A 15,125-nucleotide genomic window follows, 5' to 3' on the forward strand; every position below is an offset into this window, starting at 1 on the left:
GGATCTCTGTGAGTTCGAGGCTAGCCTGGTCTACAGAGCAAGCTCCAGGACAGACCACCAAAACTACACAGAGAAACAAACAAACAACAACAAAAACTTTAATTGAGTGGCTTACTTGTCAGATGCTGCAGGAGAGGCAAATGACAGGCAGCAGTGGTGACTTGCAGAGTGCAGCAGAGACTTTGGACCCCAGTGTTGGAGCAGTCTGTCACCTGGAGCCAGAGTCCCCAGCAGCCAGAGCTGAGTGAGGGACGTCCCAGGAAAGCGTGGGTGGAGAGCCAAGCAGGCAGCTGGAGGGCAATGTGCAAGGTGCCTTGGCTGCTGTACAAGAGACAAAGTCTCCAGAGAACCCTGCCCTGAGGCTAGCCTTCAGCCATGCAAGTAAGGCAGCACACAGAAGACTCAAGGCCACTGGCAGAGCAGGTAAAGGAGCCGGGGTGCAGCAGTGCAGCTGGTCAAGGCTGGGTATCCTCCCCAGGGTGCTGAGCGAGAGCTGCAGCTCTTGCCAGTGGGCAGCACCTTGAGCTCCTTGTGTGCCAAGCAGTTAAGAGCCCTTGGGCCTCAGGACACTGGGGTCTCTGGGTGGACAGGCCAGGAGCCAAAGCCTCGCAACTTCCATTTGCTAGCAGTGGCCAAATGCATGGCTCCTTTACGAGCTGGCTTCCCGGTTCATGCTGGCTGTATGGAGAGCTCTTTTGAAGAGGTCTGCACTGCTCAGCTAAGGTAACACCACCTTCACCCTAAGGCAGATTGCCTAGGGGAAGTCCACTGGTGTCAAGTTCCTCTGTAGCTGAGAGTGGGTTTTCAAAGACTCTTGTTTGAACTGGGTTGCTGCATGCAAGGGAACTGCAACAAGCTTTGGTAATGAGACATTTTGTATTTGGAGCTTTTGCTTTGGACTCATTATGACTTGGACAGCTATACAAAGACGTCAGGGCAGCTCATGAGCCAGGCCCTGATCTTGAGCTTTCAGTGGAACATCAAGACTGGTCAGAACTGACTTTTTGAACTTTTCAGACTTCAGAAATGGGATGGACAGGAGTGCTTTAATTGCAATGGAACTGTTTTGTGTATGCATATAAACTTTTATTAACTGTGGTGACTCATGAACTGTTTTATGTAGGAATAGAGAAGGGTTTTTTTTTTCTACCCAGGCTCAAGATGGAGCTTCAAAAATATAAAGTAAGGGGGAGTTGTTATATTCTATTTAATTTAAAACTCTATTTAATTTTAAAAGGTACTGATAAATAGGAGTTGATAAAGTTTTTGCTGTGGGACTGTAGCATCTCAAACACAAAAACATTTTCTTGTCCCTTGAGTGGACTAATGTTAGCCTGTGTTAATGTACCCTATGTTTTGTTAGCAAAAAATGCAAAAAGTTCTATTAAGAAATTGCTTTGGGATGTTTTCTAAAGTTTATGAAGTATAAATAGTTCTATTAAGAGTTTGCTTTTGGATGTAAGTTTATGAAAATTGTAATTGTGTATAGTAATATTCATACTAGAATTGTGATGTTAACTTGTTAATATTAATAAACCATGGTATGGTGATGCTAAGGAGTAATTAGATTTGATGTGGTTGCATCAGGAGTTTATTGATTTAAAAAGGGGGCTGGATCCAGCTATAACTGCTATAGTCATCTTAGACCCATTTAAAAATTCTATCTCAATCATCTTCTACTCCTTTATTAGGAAGTACAGCAGCCATAACAAGCAGGGGCATTGCTATGATTATTCTAGCTACTTGCAAGCTCTTTGTGGAAAGCTGATTCAGTGCTGATTAGAGTTAAGCTCTGTACCATCACTTAAAAAATTTTTTATTATTAAGAAGGGGGAATTGTGGAGGCCCACAAAGGATTACTAATAAGACCTTACTCAAGGTCAGAAAATCTGAGCTTGCATTACCCAGCAGAGTTGCACAATGGGATGATTTGGTCACAGGCATGGTTACCAGGTGTCTTGAAGGGTCTACACTTGGCTGTACATTGTGCTTTGAAAGGGGGAGGTCTTTTGCCTCACTCTTTGGCATTGTATAAAAAGCCCTTTGGAATAAACCTCGAGGCAACTCGGCCTATTTTGTTTAGTGAGTTGTTTTCTCCAATTGATGTCCTAATAAACTCCCTGTATTCCTTACAGGTCCCTTGGATTTCTCACTATATCTGGCACCCAATGCTGTTTAGTGAGTTGTTTACTGCAGTTTATGTCCTAATAAACTCCCTATACCCCTTAAGCAGACTCCCAGACTCCTGTATTGACTCAGGGCCCTCCTGAAGCTATCCCGTGTCTCTGTCTTTCTTATCATTTCCTTCTTTCTATCTAATACTTCCTCATTCCTCCCCTCAAGAACCCTTTGACAGGTCGGAGCTGGACTCTGACAGACTCCCACATTTTGTTGTGTTTTTTTGTTTTGTTTTTGAGGCATGACCTCATGTTGCCCAGGCTGAACTTTGTGTGTGTGTGTGTGTGTGTGTGTGTGTGTGTGTGTGTGTGTGTGTGTAGGTGCGTGTGTGTGTGTGTGTGTGTGTGTGTGTGTGTGTGTGTGTGTGTGTGTGGTTGTTTGAGATAGGGTTTCTCTGTGTAGCTTTTGGAGCCTATCCTGGAACTAACTCTGTAGACCAGGCTGGCCTCGAACTCACAGAGATCCACCTGCCTCTACCTCCCCAGTGCTGGGATTAAAGGTGTGCACCACCACCACCTGGGTTCCCAGGCTGATCTTGAACTCACAGAGATCAACTTACTTCTGCCTCCTGAGTGCTGGGATTAAAGGCTTACACAATGACTGACCAAAATATTTTTATTTTATTTTTTAATTTAGATTTTATGTGTATAGGTGTTTTACCTTAAAGTATGTGGATGCACTACATGTGTGTGGGCCTGGCACTATCAGAGTCCAGAGAAAACACCAGATCTCTTGGGACTGTAGTTACAGACATTATGAGCTGCCATGTGAGGGCCAGGAATTGAACCAGGGTCCTCTAGAAGAGGAGCCAATGCTCTTAACTCAGGAGGCATCTCTCCAGGCCCAAGTCAGTTTCTATTGAATGTTAAATTCTTGGGCCAGCAATGACTTAGTGGGTACATTTGCTAAGATACAAGAAAAAAGGACTCTCAATAGAGAATTAAGATCTGTAAAAATGACGAAATAGAAATTCAAATGAATCATAAGGTTTAGCAACTGAAATGATAACATTTGTTGACTACATAAAATCAACAGCAGATCAAACTAGCAAAAGAAAAATTTAAGCTTAAATAAAGAGCAGCAGAAATGATCAAATGTGAATAATAAGAGAAGGTAAACAGAGCCTTAGATACCAGTATATTTTAACTATACCAGTATGCATATAAAAGGAGTTCCAACAGAAAGCAAACAAAGGTTCAGATTAAAAACCCTTGAAGTCCAGGCAGTGATGGTGCACACACACCTTTAATCCTAGCACCCTCAAGGCAGAGACAGGCAGATCTCTGTGAGTTCAAGGCCAACCTGGTCTCTAGAGTGAGTTCCAAGACATCCAGGGCTATACAGAGAAACCCTGTCTCGAAAAACCAAATGAAATAAAATAAAAATAAAGTAAATAAATAAATAAGTAAAAAGCTGAAGAGGAGGTCAGTGAGATAGGTCAGCATGTAAAGTCCTTTTTTTTTTTTTTTGAGAACCAGTTCTTACAGGTTGTTCTGACCTTCATATGTGTTCCATGGCACATGTACCCCCTTCAATAAACAAGCAAAAGTTTAAAAAATAGTTAAAAGAGGCTTGGTGATGTATCTCTTAGTGGTGGAGTACTTGGCTAGCCTGTACAAGGCCCTGGGCTCTATCTGATCTATAGTGTGGTGGTCTGAAATACAATGGCCCTCAAAGGGAGCATTATTCGGTGTGGCTTTTTTGGAGTGGGTGTAGCCTTGTTGGAGGAAGTGTGTCACCTTGGGGTTGGGCTTTGAGGTATCCTATGTTCAAGCTACTCCCAGGGAGACAGACCACTTCCTGTTGCCTGTGAGTTAAGATGTAGGACTCTCAGCTCCTTCTCCAGTGCCATGTCTGCTTGCACGCCACCATGTTGCTGCATGATGATAATGGACTGAACCTCTGAAAAAGCAAACCACTCAATTAAATGTTTTCTTTTTGTGTGTGTGTGGGGCGCGGTTCGAGGCAGGGTTTCTCTGTGTACTTTTGGTGTAGCCTCTAACCATGTCAGTCCTGCTCTTACAAGCATTCTGGCTGACTGTACTCTCCTTGCCACAGCTCTGCCATGGCAGAAAGCACAGACCCTGGCTGCTCGCGCTGGCTCTCTCGGTGCCTGCTGCCTGTTATTCGATGATACCCCACGGGTCTCAGTGATGCTGAGGCTGGGTCAGCCGCTGCCTCCACTGCTGCTGCTTGTGGCGGGGGCTTCTGAAGCTGCCAAGTCCACAGTAGCTTCTCAGTCCCGAAAGTTGCTTTCTGCATCCCAGGTCCCACACTGGGGAAAACCTACTCTACTCTTAAGTTAAACCTTCTATTAAGCCTAAATCTTCACCATATCCCTATACCTAAAGTCTATATTTCTCAAAATTCACCAAAACTTGTATGACTTATATTAGTAGAGAGAGAGAAACAGACAGAAAGGGATACTTGCTGCAACCTAACTTAAATTACTCTGCTTTATATTTACAATTTTACTCCCAAAGAAAAGATTATCACCACCTCAATTACCTGAGCATTCCCACTTAACCCATGGTGTTCCTTCTCTTTATCCTCTGTACCCAAGTTCCATGTCCAGGCACCCTATGTGGGAGTCTTTCCGAATCCAGCTCCGACCTGTCAAAGGGTTCTTGGGGGAAGGCATGGGTCTAATAAGGGCAGCCAGTCATCTTAGATGCTGAGTCATCTCTCCATCCATGGCTCTCTAATTTTTTAGTTACATTTCTGGCTTGTCTACCACTTTTTTCAACTAAGTCTTGTAAGGAGCTTGCCCTTCTGTTGTTATTGTTGAGGCAGGGTCTCATGTATCCCTGGGTCACCTGGAACTTGCTATGTAGACCAGGCTGGCCTAGACCTTGCTGCAGTCCTCCAGACTCTACTCCCCCTAGTGCTGGGCTCACAGGTGTGCACAACCATCTCCAGCTTCATAACTCCTGTTTGTTTGTTGTTTGTTTTGGAGAGTCTCATTCTGTAGCCTAGGCTGGCACCCTCAGTCAGGATCCTCCTGCCTCAGCCTCCCAAGTTCTAGGATTATAGGCATGTGCTACCACATTTGTCTGTGCTCTAAAAACGTTAAACCACTCAGCTGACAAAGTTGTAGGCTTTTGGCCACTTCCACCTAGTTCCCAATTTTGTCCACCCAACAATACCCACAAAATACTGATTTTTGTTTTTTGAGACAGGGTTTCTTTGTGTAGCTTTGGTGACTGTCCTGGAAAAACTGATTTTTTTCTTTCTTTTTTTTTTTTGGTTTTTTGAGACAGGGTTTCTCTGTGTAGCTTTGCGCCTCTCCTGGAACTCACTTTGGAGACCAGGCTGGCCTCAAACTCACAGAGATCCGCCTGCCTCTGCCTCCTGAGTGCTGGGATTAAAGGCGTGTGCCACCACCGCCCAGCCGGAAAAACTGATTTTTATAGCCAATTCCACAGTGATAAAACTTCCCAAAGAAGAGGCTGGAAAGATGGCTCTTCAGTTAAGAGCGCTGACTGCTCTTGCAGAGTTTCCAAGTTCAATCCTATCCTCCCCACCCCTCATATGGAGGCTAACAATTATCTGTAACTTCAGTTCTAGGGAATCCAACGCCCTCCTCTGGCCTCCACAGGCACCAGGAATGCACATAGTACATAAATATACAGGCAAACACCGAATACACATATAGTAAAATAAAATTAAAAAAAAAACTTAAAAAAAAAAGAGAGAGTTGGGCAGTGGTGGCACACACCTTTGATCTCAGCACTTGGGAGGCAGAGGCAGGCAGATCTTTCTGAGTTCAACGCCAGGCTGGTCTACATGGTGAGTTCCAAAACAGCTACATAGTAAGAACTTGTCTCAAAAACAAAAAACAAAAAACAAAACCAAAAAAACAGGGAGCTGGACAGATGGCTCAGTGGTTAAGAGCACTGGCTGCTCTTCCAAAGGTTCTGAATTCAATCCCCAGCAACCACATGGTGGATCACAACCATCTTAATGAGATCTGGCGCCCTTCTGGCCTATAGGCATATATGTGGGCAGAACATTGTATATATAATAAATAAATAAATCTTAAAAAAACACTCAACAAAACAAAACAAAAAACCAACAACAAACAATCAAAAAGTTCCCATTGAAGTTCTGTGAGCAGTCTTAGGCAAAAAGGAAGTAGAACAGTATAGACAGATTTTTCTTTGGGCCACCAGCTCTCTTCCATCTTGCACTTCCTGTTTCATTCCCTCTCCATGTCCTTAGGCATCACTCTCATGCCTAGATTCATCTCCTTTCTTTTCCTCTCTGCCCAGAAGTCCCACCTAACATCGTCCTGCATAGCTATTGGTCATTCAGCTATTTATGAAACCAATCACAAGGCACCTTGGCAAAGACACATCTTTACAGTGTACAAAAAGATTATTCTACAACATTTCCCCCTTTTTGTCTAGATAAAAGGGAAAGGCTTACTCTATCACAGTAAAACTACATATAATAAGAACAATTTTCAGATAGTCTCCAAATAAATTTGGAGAAAGTTACTGTATTATCTATCCTATTTTAGTGTGTCAGAAGTTTTTGCCTAAATCATTTTTTTTTTTTTTTTTTTTTTTTTTTGGTTTTTCGAGACAGGGTTTCTCTGTGTAGCTTTGCGCCTTTCCTGGAGCTCACTTGGTAGCCCAGGCTGGCCTCAAACTCACAGAGATCCGCCTGGCTCTGCCTCCCGAGTGCTGGGATTAAAGGCGTGCGCCACCAACGCCCGGCGCCTAAATCATTTTTATCATACTTTGTATTGCCAACCTAAAAATATCTTTTTAGACCTTAAAACATTTTCTTGGATAAACAACTTAAGCTTTTATGTCTCTCAACCTTATACATTTTACATCTCTTTTGTAAGTTTCTTTTCTGAATTTGGTAAAAAGAAAACTGTGATTATAACTATCTCATCTTCAACTCCATCAGAGACCTGAGAAGGATAAACTATTACTTGAGTAAACAGGCAGTACAGAGCAAACAACTTCTAAAACTAAGAAACAACAGAGACATCTGGCTGCCTGGAAAGTCACCCAAGGTTCCTGTGCAACATTGGGGCATCCATCTTTGGCCTATGGGCCTAAATATCTGTCAGACTTTTCCGTGAAGCAGGAATTTTAAAGGACTGTCCCACTTTGTCTTGGCAAAGTTTGGCAATTGTCTTCTTTTGTGTCCCGCTTGTCCAATTTGGACTGCATTCTGTCAGCAGTTGAGGCAAGGGCAGTTTCTTGCCCAAATGGCTAACTGTGCCACAACGAAAGCAAACTCCATATGGAGGTTCTTCAATGCCCATCATCCTTTGTGAAGTAAATTGGTGCTGCCAGAAACATATGTGTCTGTCATGAAAAGCCCCATGATATTAAACATTAAATTGCCATATTCTATAGGTCTCTGAAGTGTTAGAAGACCATCTATCTGTTTCAAATATATCTGTTTGACTTTGAAAATATACCTAACATGGTTATAAGTTTGATTGTTGTAGATGACTAACTACTAACCTGTATTTCTTTATTATCCTAAATAGCTTTCAAGGACTAGAACTTTACATTACATTGTTAAATAAGCTGCATAGGTACAATACCCTAAACAAGAGTAGAAACATATACACGGTATAACAAAATAACCTTAAATTTGTATCAATATATAAAAATCCATACCGATGTAAAATATTTGAGACTAGTGGTTATTCAAAAGTAAACTCATCAAACCACCCTTTTATATCATCATTTCTATACTATATCCCCCTTTTTCCCTTCAGAAAGAGATCCCTGAATATAATCTCCTTTGTTCAGCTTTTGCCTGGCAAACTCTAATTTATTTAAATGCCATATTCTCTAGGTCTATGAAGTGTTTGAAGATTACCTGTCCATCTGACCTATGTATCTGTAAATCTGGACAATGTAACTAACATAACTATAGAAATGACAAGCATGGGTGACTATAAATCTGTAAGTCTTATTTACCTAAATAAACCAATGACTAAGGCTTCATAAAAATAAGGTAAACATTCTGTAAGCAAATGTATGGTAAAAGGACAATGACCTCAAAATTGTGATAATATAAAAAATATCTTAAACAGAGGTAGAAATGTATATATAGTGTAATATGCAATATGACACCAATCCTAAATATGTATGAATATATAAAATATCCTAAACAGAAGTAGAACATACATACAGTATGACAAATATAATTTTACATTTGTATCAGTATATAAAGTATTTCAAATAAGAATGGAAATATATATACATTATAACAAATATAATTTTGTATTTTCATCAATATACAAATTATCTTAAATAGGAATATAAAAATAATTTATATTTGTATCAATATACAAGAAACCATAACAGTGCAAATTATCCAAGGCTAACATTTCACTAAATTAGTTTACTAGTATATACAATAATCTACCTTAATATCCCATACCCATCCATTCCCCTTTTTTAAGCTCTGCCTTGATCTGCACCAGCATCCAAGACCACAAGGTAGTAAGTTGAAGAAAGAGCACATATGTCATCCCAGGTCTTAAGGGGTTCCTGTCTGGGCCACGCCCCAGCGGGGAAGGTACCTAGCAGCTACCTGCTGCCTCACTAGGGGAGATGCTTCAGGGTAATAAGTCACAGACAATCACTCCTACACTACAGTTCCAGGGGACCTGATGCTTTCTCCTTTCTGGTTTCTTTTTTTTTTTTTTTTTTGTGATATATATTTTTTATTTTACAATACCATTCAGTTCTACATATCAGCCATGGGTTCCCCTATTCTCCCCCCTCCCACGCCCTCCCCTTACCCCCAGCCCACCCTCCATTCCCACCTCCTCCAGGACAAGTCCTCCCCCGAGGACTGTGATCGACTTGGTAGACTCAGTCCAGGGAGGTCCAGTCCCTTCCTCCCAGACTGAGCCAAGTGTCCCTGCATAAGTTCCTGGTTTCAAAGAGCCAACTCATGGAATGAGCACAGGACTTGGTCCCACTGCCTAGATGCCTCCCAAACTGATCAAGCCAATCAACTGTCTCACCTATTCAGAGGGCCTGATCCAGCTGGGAGCCCCTCAGTCTTTGGTTCATAGTTCATGTGTTTCCATTCATTTGGCTATTTTTTTTTCAATAATTGAGTAAAACTGAAATTTATTATATGCCACAGTCGTCCTAGGGACCTCCATGCTATATATATAGCCTCTATGGTTCTATGGGTTGTGGTCTGATTGTTCGTTTTATATCTAGAATCCACCAATGAGTGAGTACATACCATAACTGTCTTTCTGGGTTTGGGTTACCTCACTCAGGATGATTTTTTCTAGTTCCATCCATTTGCCTGCAAATTTCATGCTTTCATTGTTTTTCTCTGCTGAGTAGTACTCCATTGTGTATATGTACCACATTTTTTTCATCCATTCTTCCGTTGATGGGCATCTGGGTTGTTTCCAGGTTCTGGCTATTACAAATAGTGCTGCTATGAACATAGCTGAGCATGTATCTTTATGGTATGTATCAGCATTCTTTGGGTATATGCCCAAGAGTGGGATGGCTGGGTCTTGAGGTAGTTCGATTCCTAATTTTCTGAGAAACCGCCATACTGATTTCCATAGTGGTTGTACAAGTTTACATTCCCACCAACAGTGGAGGAGTGTTCCCTTTGCTCCACATCCTCTCCAACATTGGTTGTCATTGGTGTTTTTGATCTTAGCCATTCTAACAGGTGTAAGGTGGTATCTCAGAGTCGTTTTGATTTGCATTTCTCTGATGATTAAGGATGTTGAGCATTTCTTTAAATGTCTTTCAGCCATTTGTAGTTCTTGTTTTGTGAATTCTCTGTTTAGCTTTTTAGCCCATTTTTTAATTGGACTGTTCAGTGCTTTGATGTCTAGTTTCTTGAGTTCTTTATATATTGTGGAGATCAATCCTCTGTCAGATGTGGGGTTGGTGAAGATCTTTTCCCAATCTGTTGGCTGTCTTTTTGTCTTATTGACTGTGTCTTTTGCCCTGCAAAAGCTTCTCAGTTTTGAGAGGTCCCATTTATTAATGGTTGTGCTCAGGGTCTGTGCTGTCGGTGTTTTATTTAGGAAATGGTCTCCAGTGCCAATGCGTTCAAGAGTGCTTCCTATCTTCTTTTCTATTAAGTTTAGTGTAACTGGATTTATGTTTAGGTCTTTGATCCACTTGGACTTGAGTTTTGTGCATGGTGACAGATATGGATCTATTTGTAATCTTTTACATATTGACATCCAGTTATGCCAGCACCATTTGTTGAAGATACTTTCTTTGTTCCATTGTATAGTTTTGGCTCCTTTGTCAAAAACCAGGTGTTCATATGTGCATGGATTAATGTCAGGGTCTTCAATTCGATTCCATTGGTCCGTATGTCGGTTTTTATACCAGTACCAAGCTGTTTTTATTACTATAGCTCTATAGTAGAGTTTGAGGTCCGGGATGGTGATGCCTCCAAGGGTTGCTTTATCGTATAGGATTCTTTTAGCTATCCTGGGTCTTTTGTTTTTCCATATAAAGTTGAGTATTTTTCTTTCCAAGTCTGTGAAGAATTGTGTTGGGATTTTGATGGGGATTGCATTGAATCTGTAGATTGCTTTTGGTAAGATTGCCATTTTTACTATGTTAATCCTACCTATCCATGAGCATGGGAGATCCTTCCATTTTCTGATATCTTCTTCAATTTCTTTCTTTAGAGATTTAAAGTTCTTATCAAAAAGGTCTTTCACTTGTTTAGTTAGTGTTATCCCAAGGTATTTTATATTATTTGTGGCTATTGTAAAGGGTGATGTTTCTCTGACTTCTTTCTCAGCCCTTTTATCATTTGTGTATAGGAGGGCTACTGATTTTTTTGAGTTGATCTTGTATCCTGCCACTTTACTGAAGGAGTTTATCAGCTGTAGAAGTTCCCTGGTAGAGTTTTTGGGGTCACTTATGTATACTATCATATCATCTGCAAATAGTGAAAGTTTGACTTCTTCCTTTCCAATTTGTATCCCTTTGATCTCCTTTTGTTGTCTTATTGCTCTAGCTAGAACTTCTAGTACTATATTGAATACATATGGGGAGAGTGGACAGCCTTGTCTTGTTCCTGAATTTAGTGGTATCGCTTTGAGTTTCTCTCCATTTAATTTGATGTTTGCTGTTGGCTTGCTATAAATTGTTTTTTATTATGTTTAGAAATGTTCCTTGTATTCCTATTCTTTCTAAGACCTTTATCATGAAGGGGTGTTGGATTTTGTCAAAGCCTTTTTCAGCATCTAGGGAGATGATCATGTGGTTTTTTTCTTTCAGTTTGTTTATATGGTGTATTACATTGACTGATTTCCGTATGTTGAACCATCCTTGCATCCCTGGGATGAATCCTACTTGGTCGTGATGGATGATTGTTTTGATGTATTCTTGGATTCGGTTTGCCAATATTTTGTTGAGTATTTTTGCATCAATGTTCATGAGGGAGATTGGTCTGTAGTTCTCTTTCTTTGTTGCATCTTTGTGTGGTTTGGGTATCAGGGTAATTGTAGCCTCATAAAAAGAGTTTGGTAGTGTTCCTTCTGTTTCTATTGTGTGGAACACTTTGAAGAGGATTGGTATTAGTTCTTCTTTGAAAGTCAGGTAGAATTCTGCACTGAAACCATCTGGTCCTGGGCTTTTTTTAGTTGGGAGACTTTTGATGACTGTTTCTATTTCTTTAGGGGTTATTGGTCTATTTAAATGGTTTATCTGGTCTTGATTTAATTTTGGTATTTGGTATTTATCCAGAAAATTGTCCATTTCTTCCTGGTTTTCCATTTTTGTGGAGTACAGGTTTTTGAAGTATGATCTGATGATTCTCTGGATTTCCTCATTGTCTGTTGTTATGTCTCCCTTTTCATTTCTGATTTTGTGAATTTGGGTGTTCTCTCTTTGCCTTTTGGTTAATTTGGCTAGTGGTTTGTCTATCTTGTTGATTTTTTCAAAGAACCAACTCTTTGTTTCATTGATTTTTTGTATTGTTCTCTTGTTTTCTATTTTGTTGATTTCAGCCCTCAATTTGATTATTTCCTGGCGTCTATTTCTCCTGGGTGAGTTTGTTTCTTTTTGTTCTAGAGCTTTCAGTTGTACTGTTAATTCATTGGTATGGGATTGCTCCATCTTCTTTATGTGTGCATTTAGAGCTATGAATTTTCCTCTTAGCACTGCTTTCATAGTGTCCCATAAGTTTGGGTATGTTGTACTTTCATTTTCATTGAATTCTAGGAACTCTTTAATTTCTGTCTTTATTTCTTCCTTGACCCATTGATGTTTCAGGTGGGTATTATTCAGTTTCCATGAGTTTGTGGGTTTTCTATAATTTTTGTTGTTATTGAGTTCTAACTTTAAGGCATGGTGGTCTGATAAAATACAGGAGGTTATTCCAATTTTTTTGTATCTGTTGAGATTTGTTTTGTGTCCAAGCATGTGGTCAATTTTTGAGAAGGTTCCATGGGGTGCTGAGAAGAAGGTATATTCTTTTGTGTTAGGATGGAATATTCTGTAGATATCTATTAGGTCCATTTGAGTCATAACATCTGTTAGGTCCTTTATTTCTTTGTTAAGTTTCAGTCTGGTAGATCTATCTTTTGGTGAGAGTGGTGTGTTAAAATCTCCCACTACTAATGTGTGGGGTTTGATGTGCGTTTTAAACTTTAGTAGTGTTTCTTTTATGAATGTGGGTGCTTTTGTATTTGGAGCATAAATGTTTAGAATCGAGACTTCATCTTGGTGGATTTTTCCTGTGATGAATATGTAATGTCCATCCTGGTCTCTTTTGATTGATTTTAGTTTGAAGTCTATTTTATTAGATATTAGGATAGCTACACCAGCTTGTTTCTTAGGTCCATTTGCTTGGAAAACCTTTTCCCAGCCCTTTACTCGGAGGTAGTGTCTGTCTTTGGAGTTAAGGTGTGTTTCTTGTATGCAGCATATGGATGGGTCCTGTTTTCTCCTTTCTGGTTTCTGAGGGCACTACACCATGCAAGTGTAGAGATGTACACACAGACAAAACACTTATACACTTAAGATAACTTTTAAAAAAATTCAATGATTTCCACTGAGGATTTAAATTTTTAAAAATTATATTTATGTACTGGAGTGTTTTCTGTTTTCGTTTGTTTGAGACAGGGTTTCTCTCTCTGCAGCCCTGGATGTCCTGGAACTTGCTCTGAAGATGAGGTTGGCTTGAAACTCAGAGATCTGCCTGCCTCTGCCTCTGGGATTACAGGTGTGCGCCATCACTGCTGAGCTCCTATAGGAGTCTTTTGTTGGCATGTATCTCTATGCACCACATTTGTGACTGGTGCCTGCAGAAGTCAGAGGAGGGCCTTAGATTGCCTGGAACTAGAATTGCACATAGTTAAGAACCACTATGTGGGTGCAGAAAACCAAAGCCAGGTTCTCTGCAAAAGCAATAAATGCTCTTAACTGCTGAGCCATCTCTCCAGCCCCCTGTAGTAAGTCTTAAAAATATCTACTTTGGGGAGATTTCCACATCTTTGTCTTCAAAATCTTTTTTCTTCTTTCATTGTTTTTAGGGGAGGAGCATGTGTCACAGTACCCACACAGAGGTTATAGGACACCTTGCAGGAGTCAGTTTGCTCCTTAAACTCTCTAGGTCATGGGGATTGAACTCAGGTTGCCAGGCTTGGTGGCCAGCAGCCTTACCTGCTCAGCCATGTCACTAGCCCTTCAAAATCTTACAGTTGGCTTGTTTCTGCTCACTCCCCCCCCCCCCCCACACACACACACAGAGTCTCACTATGTAGCCCTGACTGTGCTGTACTCTCTTTGTAGACCAGGCTGGCCTGGAACTAAGGAATCCACCTGCCTCTGCCTCCTGAGTGCTAGGTTGAAGGTGTGCTCTTCCATGCCCAGCCAACGCCCAGTTTTATGTAGTGCTGAGGTTTAAACCCAGGGCTTTGGCTTCATGAATGCTAGGCAAGAACTACTAACTGAGCTACATCCCAGTCTCTTGCTGTTTGTTTTCCTGGTGTGAGCATGTGAGTGACTCTGTTTCAAGGTAATAACAGAGCCATTGAGGAAGACATTCAAGGTCATATTCTGGCTTCCAGATGTATTTATATGTGTCTGCATCCTCTGGAACTGTAGTTACAGGTGGCTTGTAAGCTGTGTGACATGGGTGTTGAGGACTGAACCTGAACTTAGCCCTCTACAAGAGCAGCACTGTTTTTTATTAAAAAATGTTTTTGAGGAGGGCTGGAGAGATGGCTCAGTGGTTAAGAACACGAACTCCTCTTCCAGAGGACCCAGGTTCAATTCCCAGCACCCACATAGCAGCTCACAGCTGTCTGTACCTCCAGTCCCTGGGGACCCAGCACCCATGGCAAATAATGAAAATCATTAAAAAGAATCTTTTTGAGTGAGTGGTAAGAAGTATGCATGCATGTGTATGGAGGCCAGAGGTCGACAATGGGCATTTTCCTCAATCACTTTTGCCCTTTTCCTCACTTTTTCAAACAGAATAAAGTGGACCTGGAGCTGATTCTACTAGACTGGCTGGCAAGCCAGCCCACGGATCTTCCCTCATGCTTTCCCAGCCGTGGGTCACAAGTGTGTGCCATCAGGACCAGCTTTCCGTGTGGGTGAACAACCCTCATGTTTGTACAAGCACTTAACCTACTGAAACAGCCCGCCCAGCTTACTGTTTGTCTTGTGAACTTTTTTAAGTGAACAGTTAGTTTCATGAATTGTATATGGTATGTATGCCATAGTGCCTGTGTCGAGGTCATAAGGTAACTTGTGAGAGTTGGTTCTCCTCTACCATGTGAGTCCTGGAGATTAAATTCAGGTTGTCAGCCTCAATGGCAAGTGTTTTTATTTTCTGAACCATCTTGTTGGATCATTATATTATATTTATTATATTATGTGTGTGTGTGTGTGTGTGTGTGTGTGTAGGCATGTGCTATTGTGAAAAGTCGTTCTTTTCTG

General features: G+C 41.0%; 1 long non-coding RNA gene across 1 annotated transcript; it reads left to right on the top strand.

Annotated features, from left to right (window-relative positions):
* Positions 1-318: 318 nt before the first annotated feature.
* Positions 319-14,787, top strand: LOC121830216 (uncharacterized). The gene is made up of 3 exons (XR_013051901.1): positions 319-423; positions 13,319-13,401; positions 14,658-14,787. It is a non-coding gene; the product is annotated as an uncharacterized LOC121830216 (long non-coding RNA).
* The last annotated feature ends 338 nt before the right edge of the window (positions 14,788-15,125 follow it).

The sequence above is a fragment of the Peromyscus maniculatus genome, chromosome 6 (assembly GCF_049852395.1).
Source record: "Peromyscus maniculatus bairdii isolate BWxNUB_F1_BW_parent chromosome 6, HU_Pman_BW_mat_3.1, whole genome shotgun sequence".
In the NCBI taxonomy this organism is placed as follows: domain Eukaryota; kingdom Metazoa; phylum Chordata; class Mammalia; order Rodentia; family Cricetidae; genus Peromyscus; species Peromyscus maniculatus.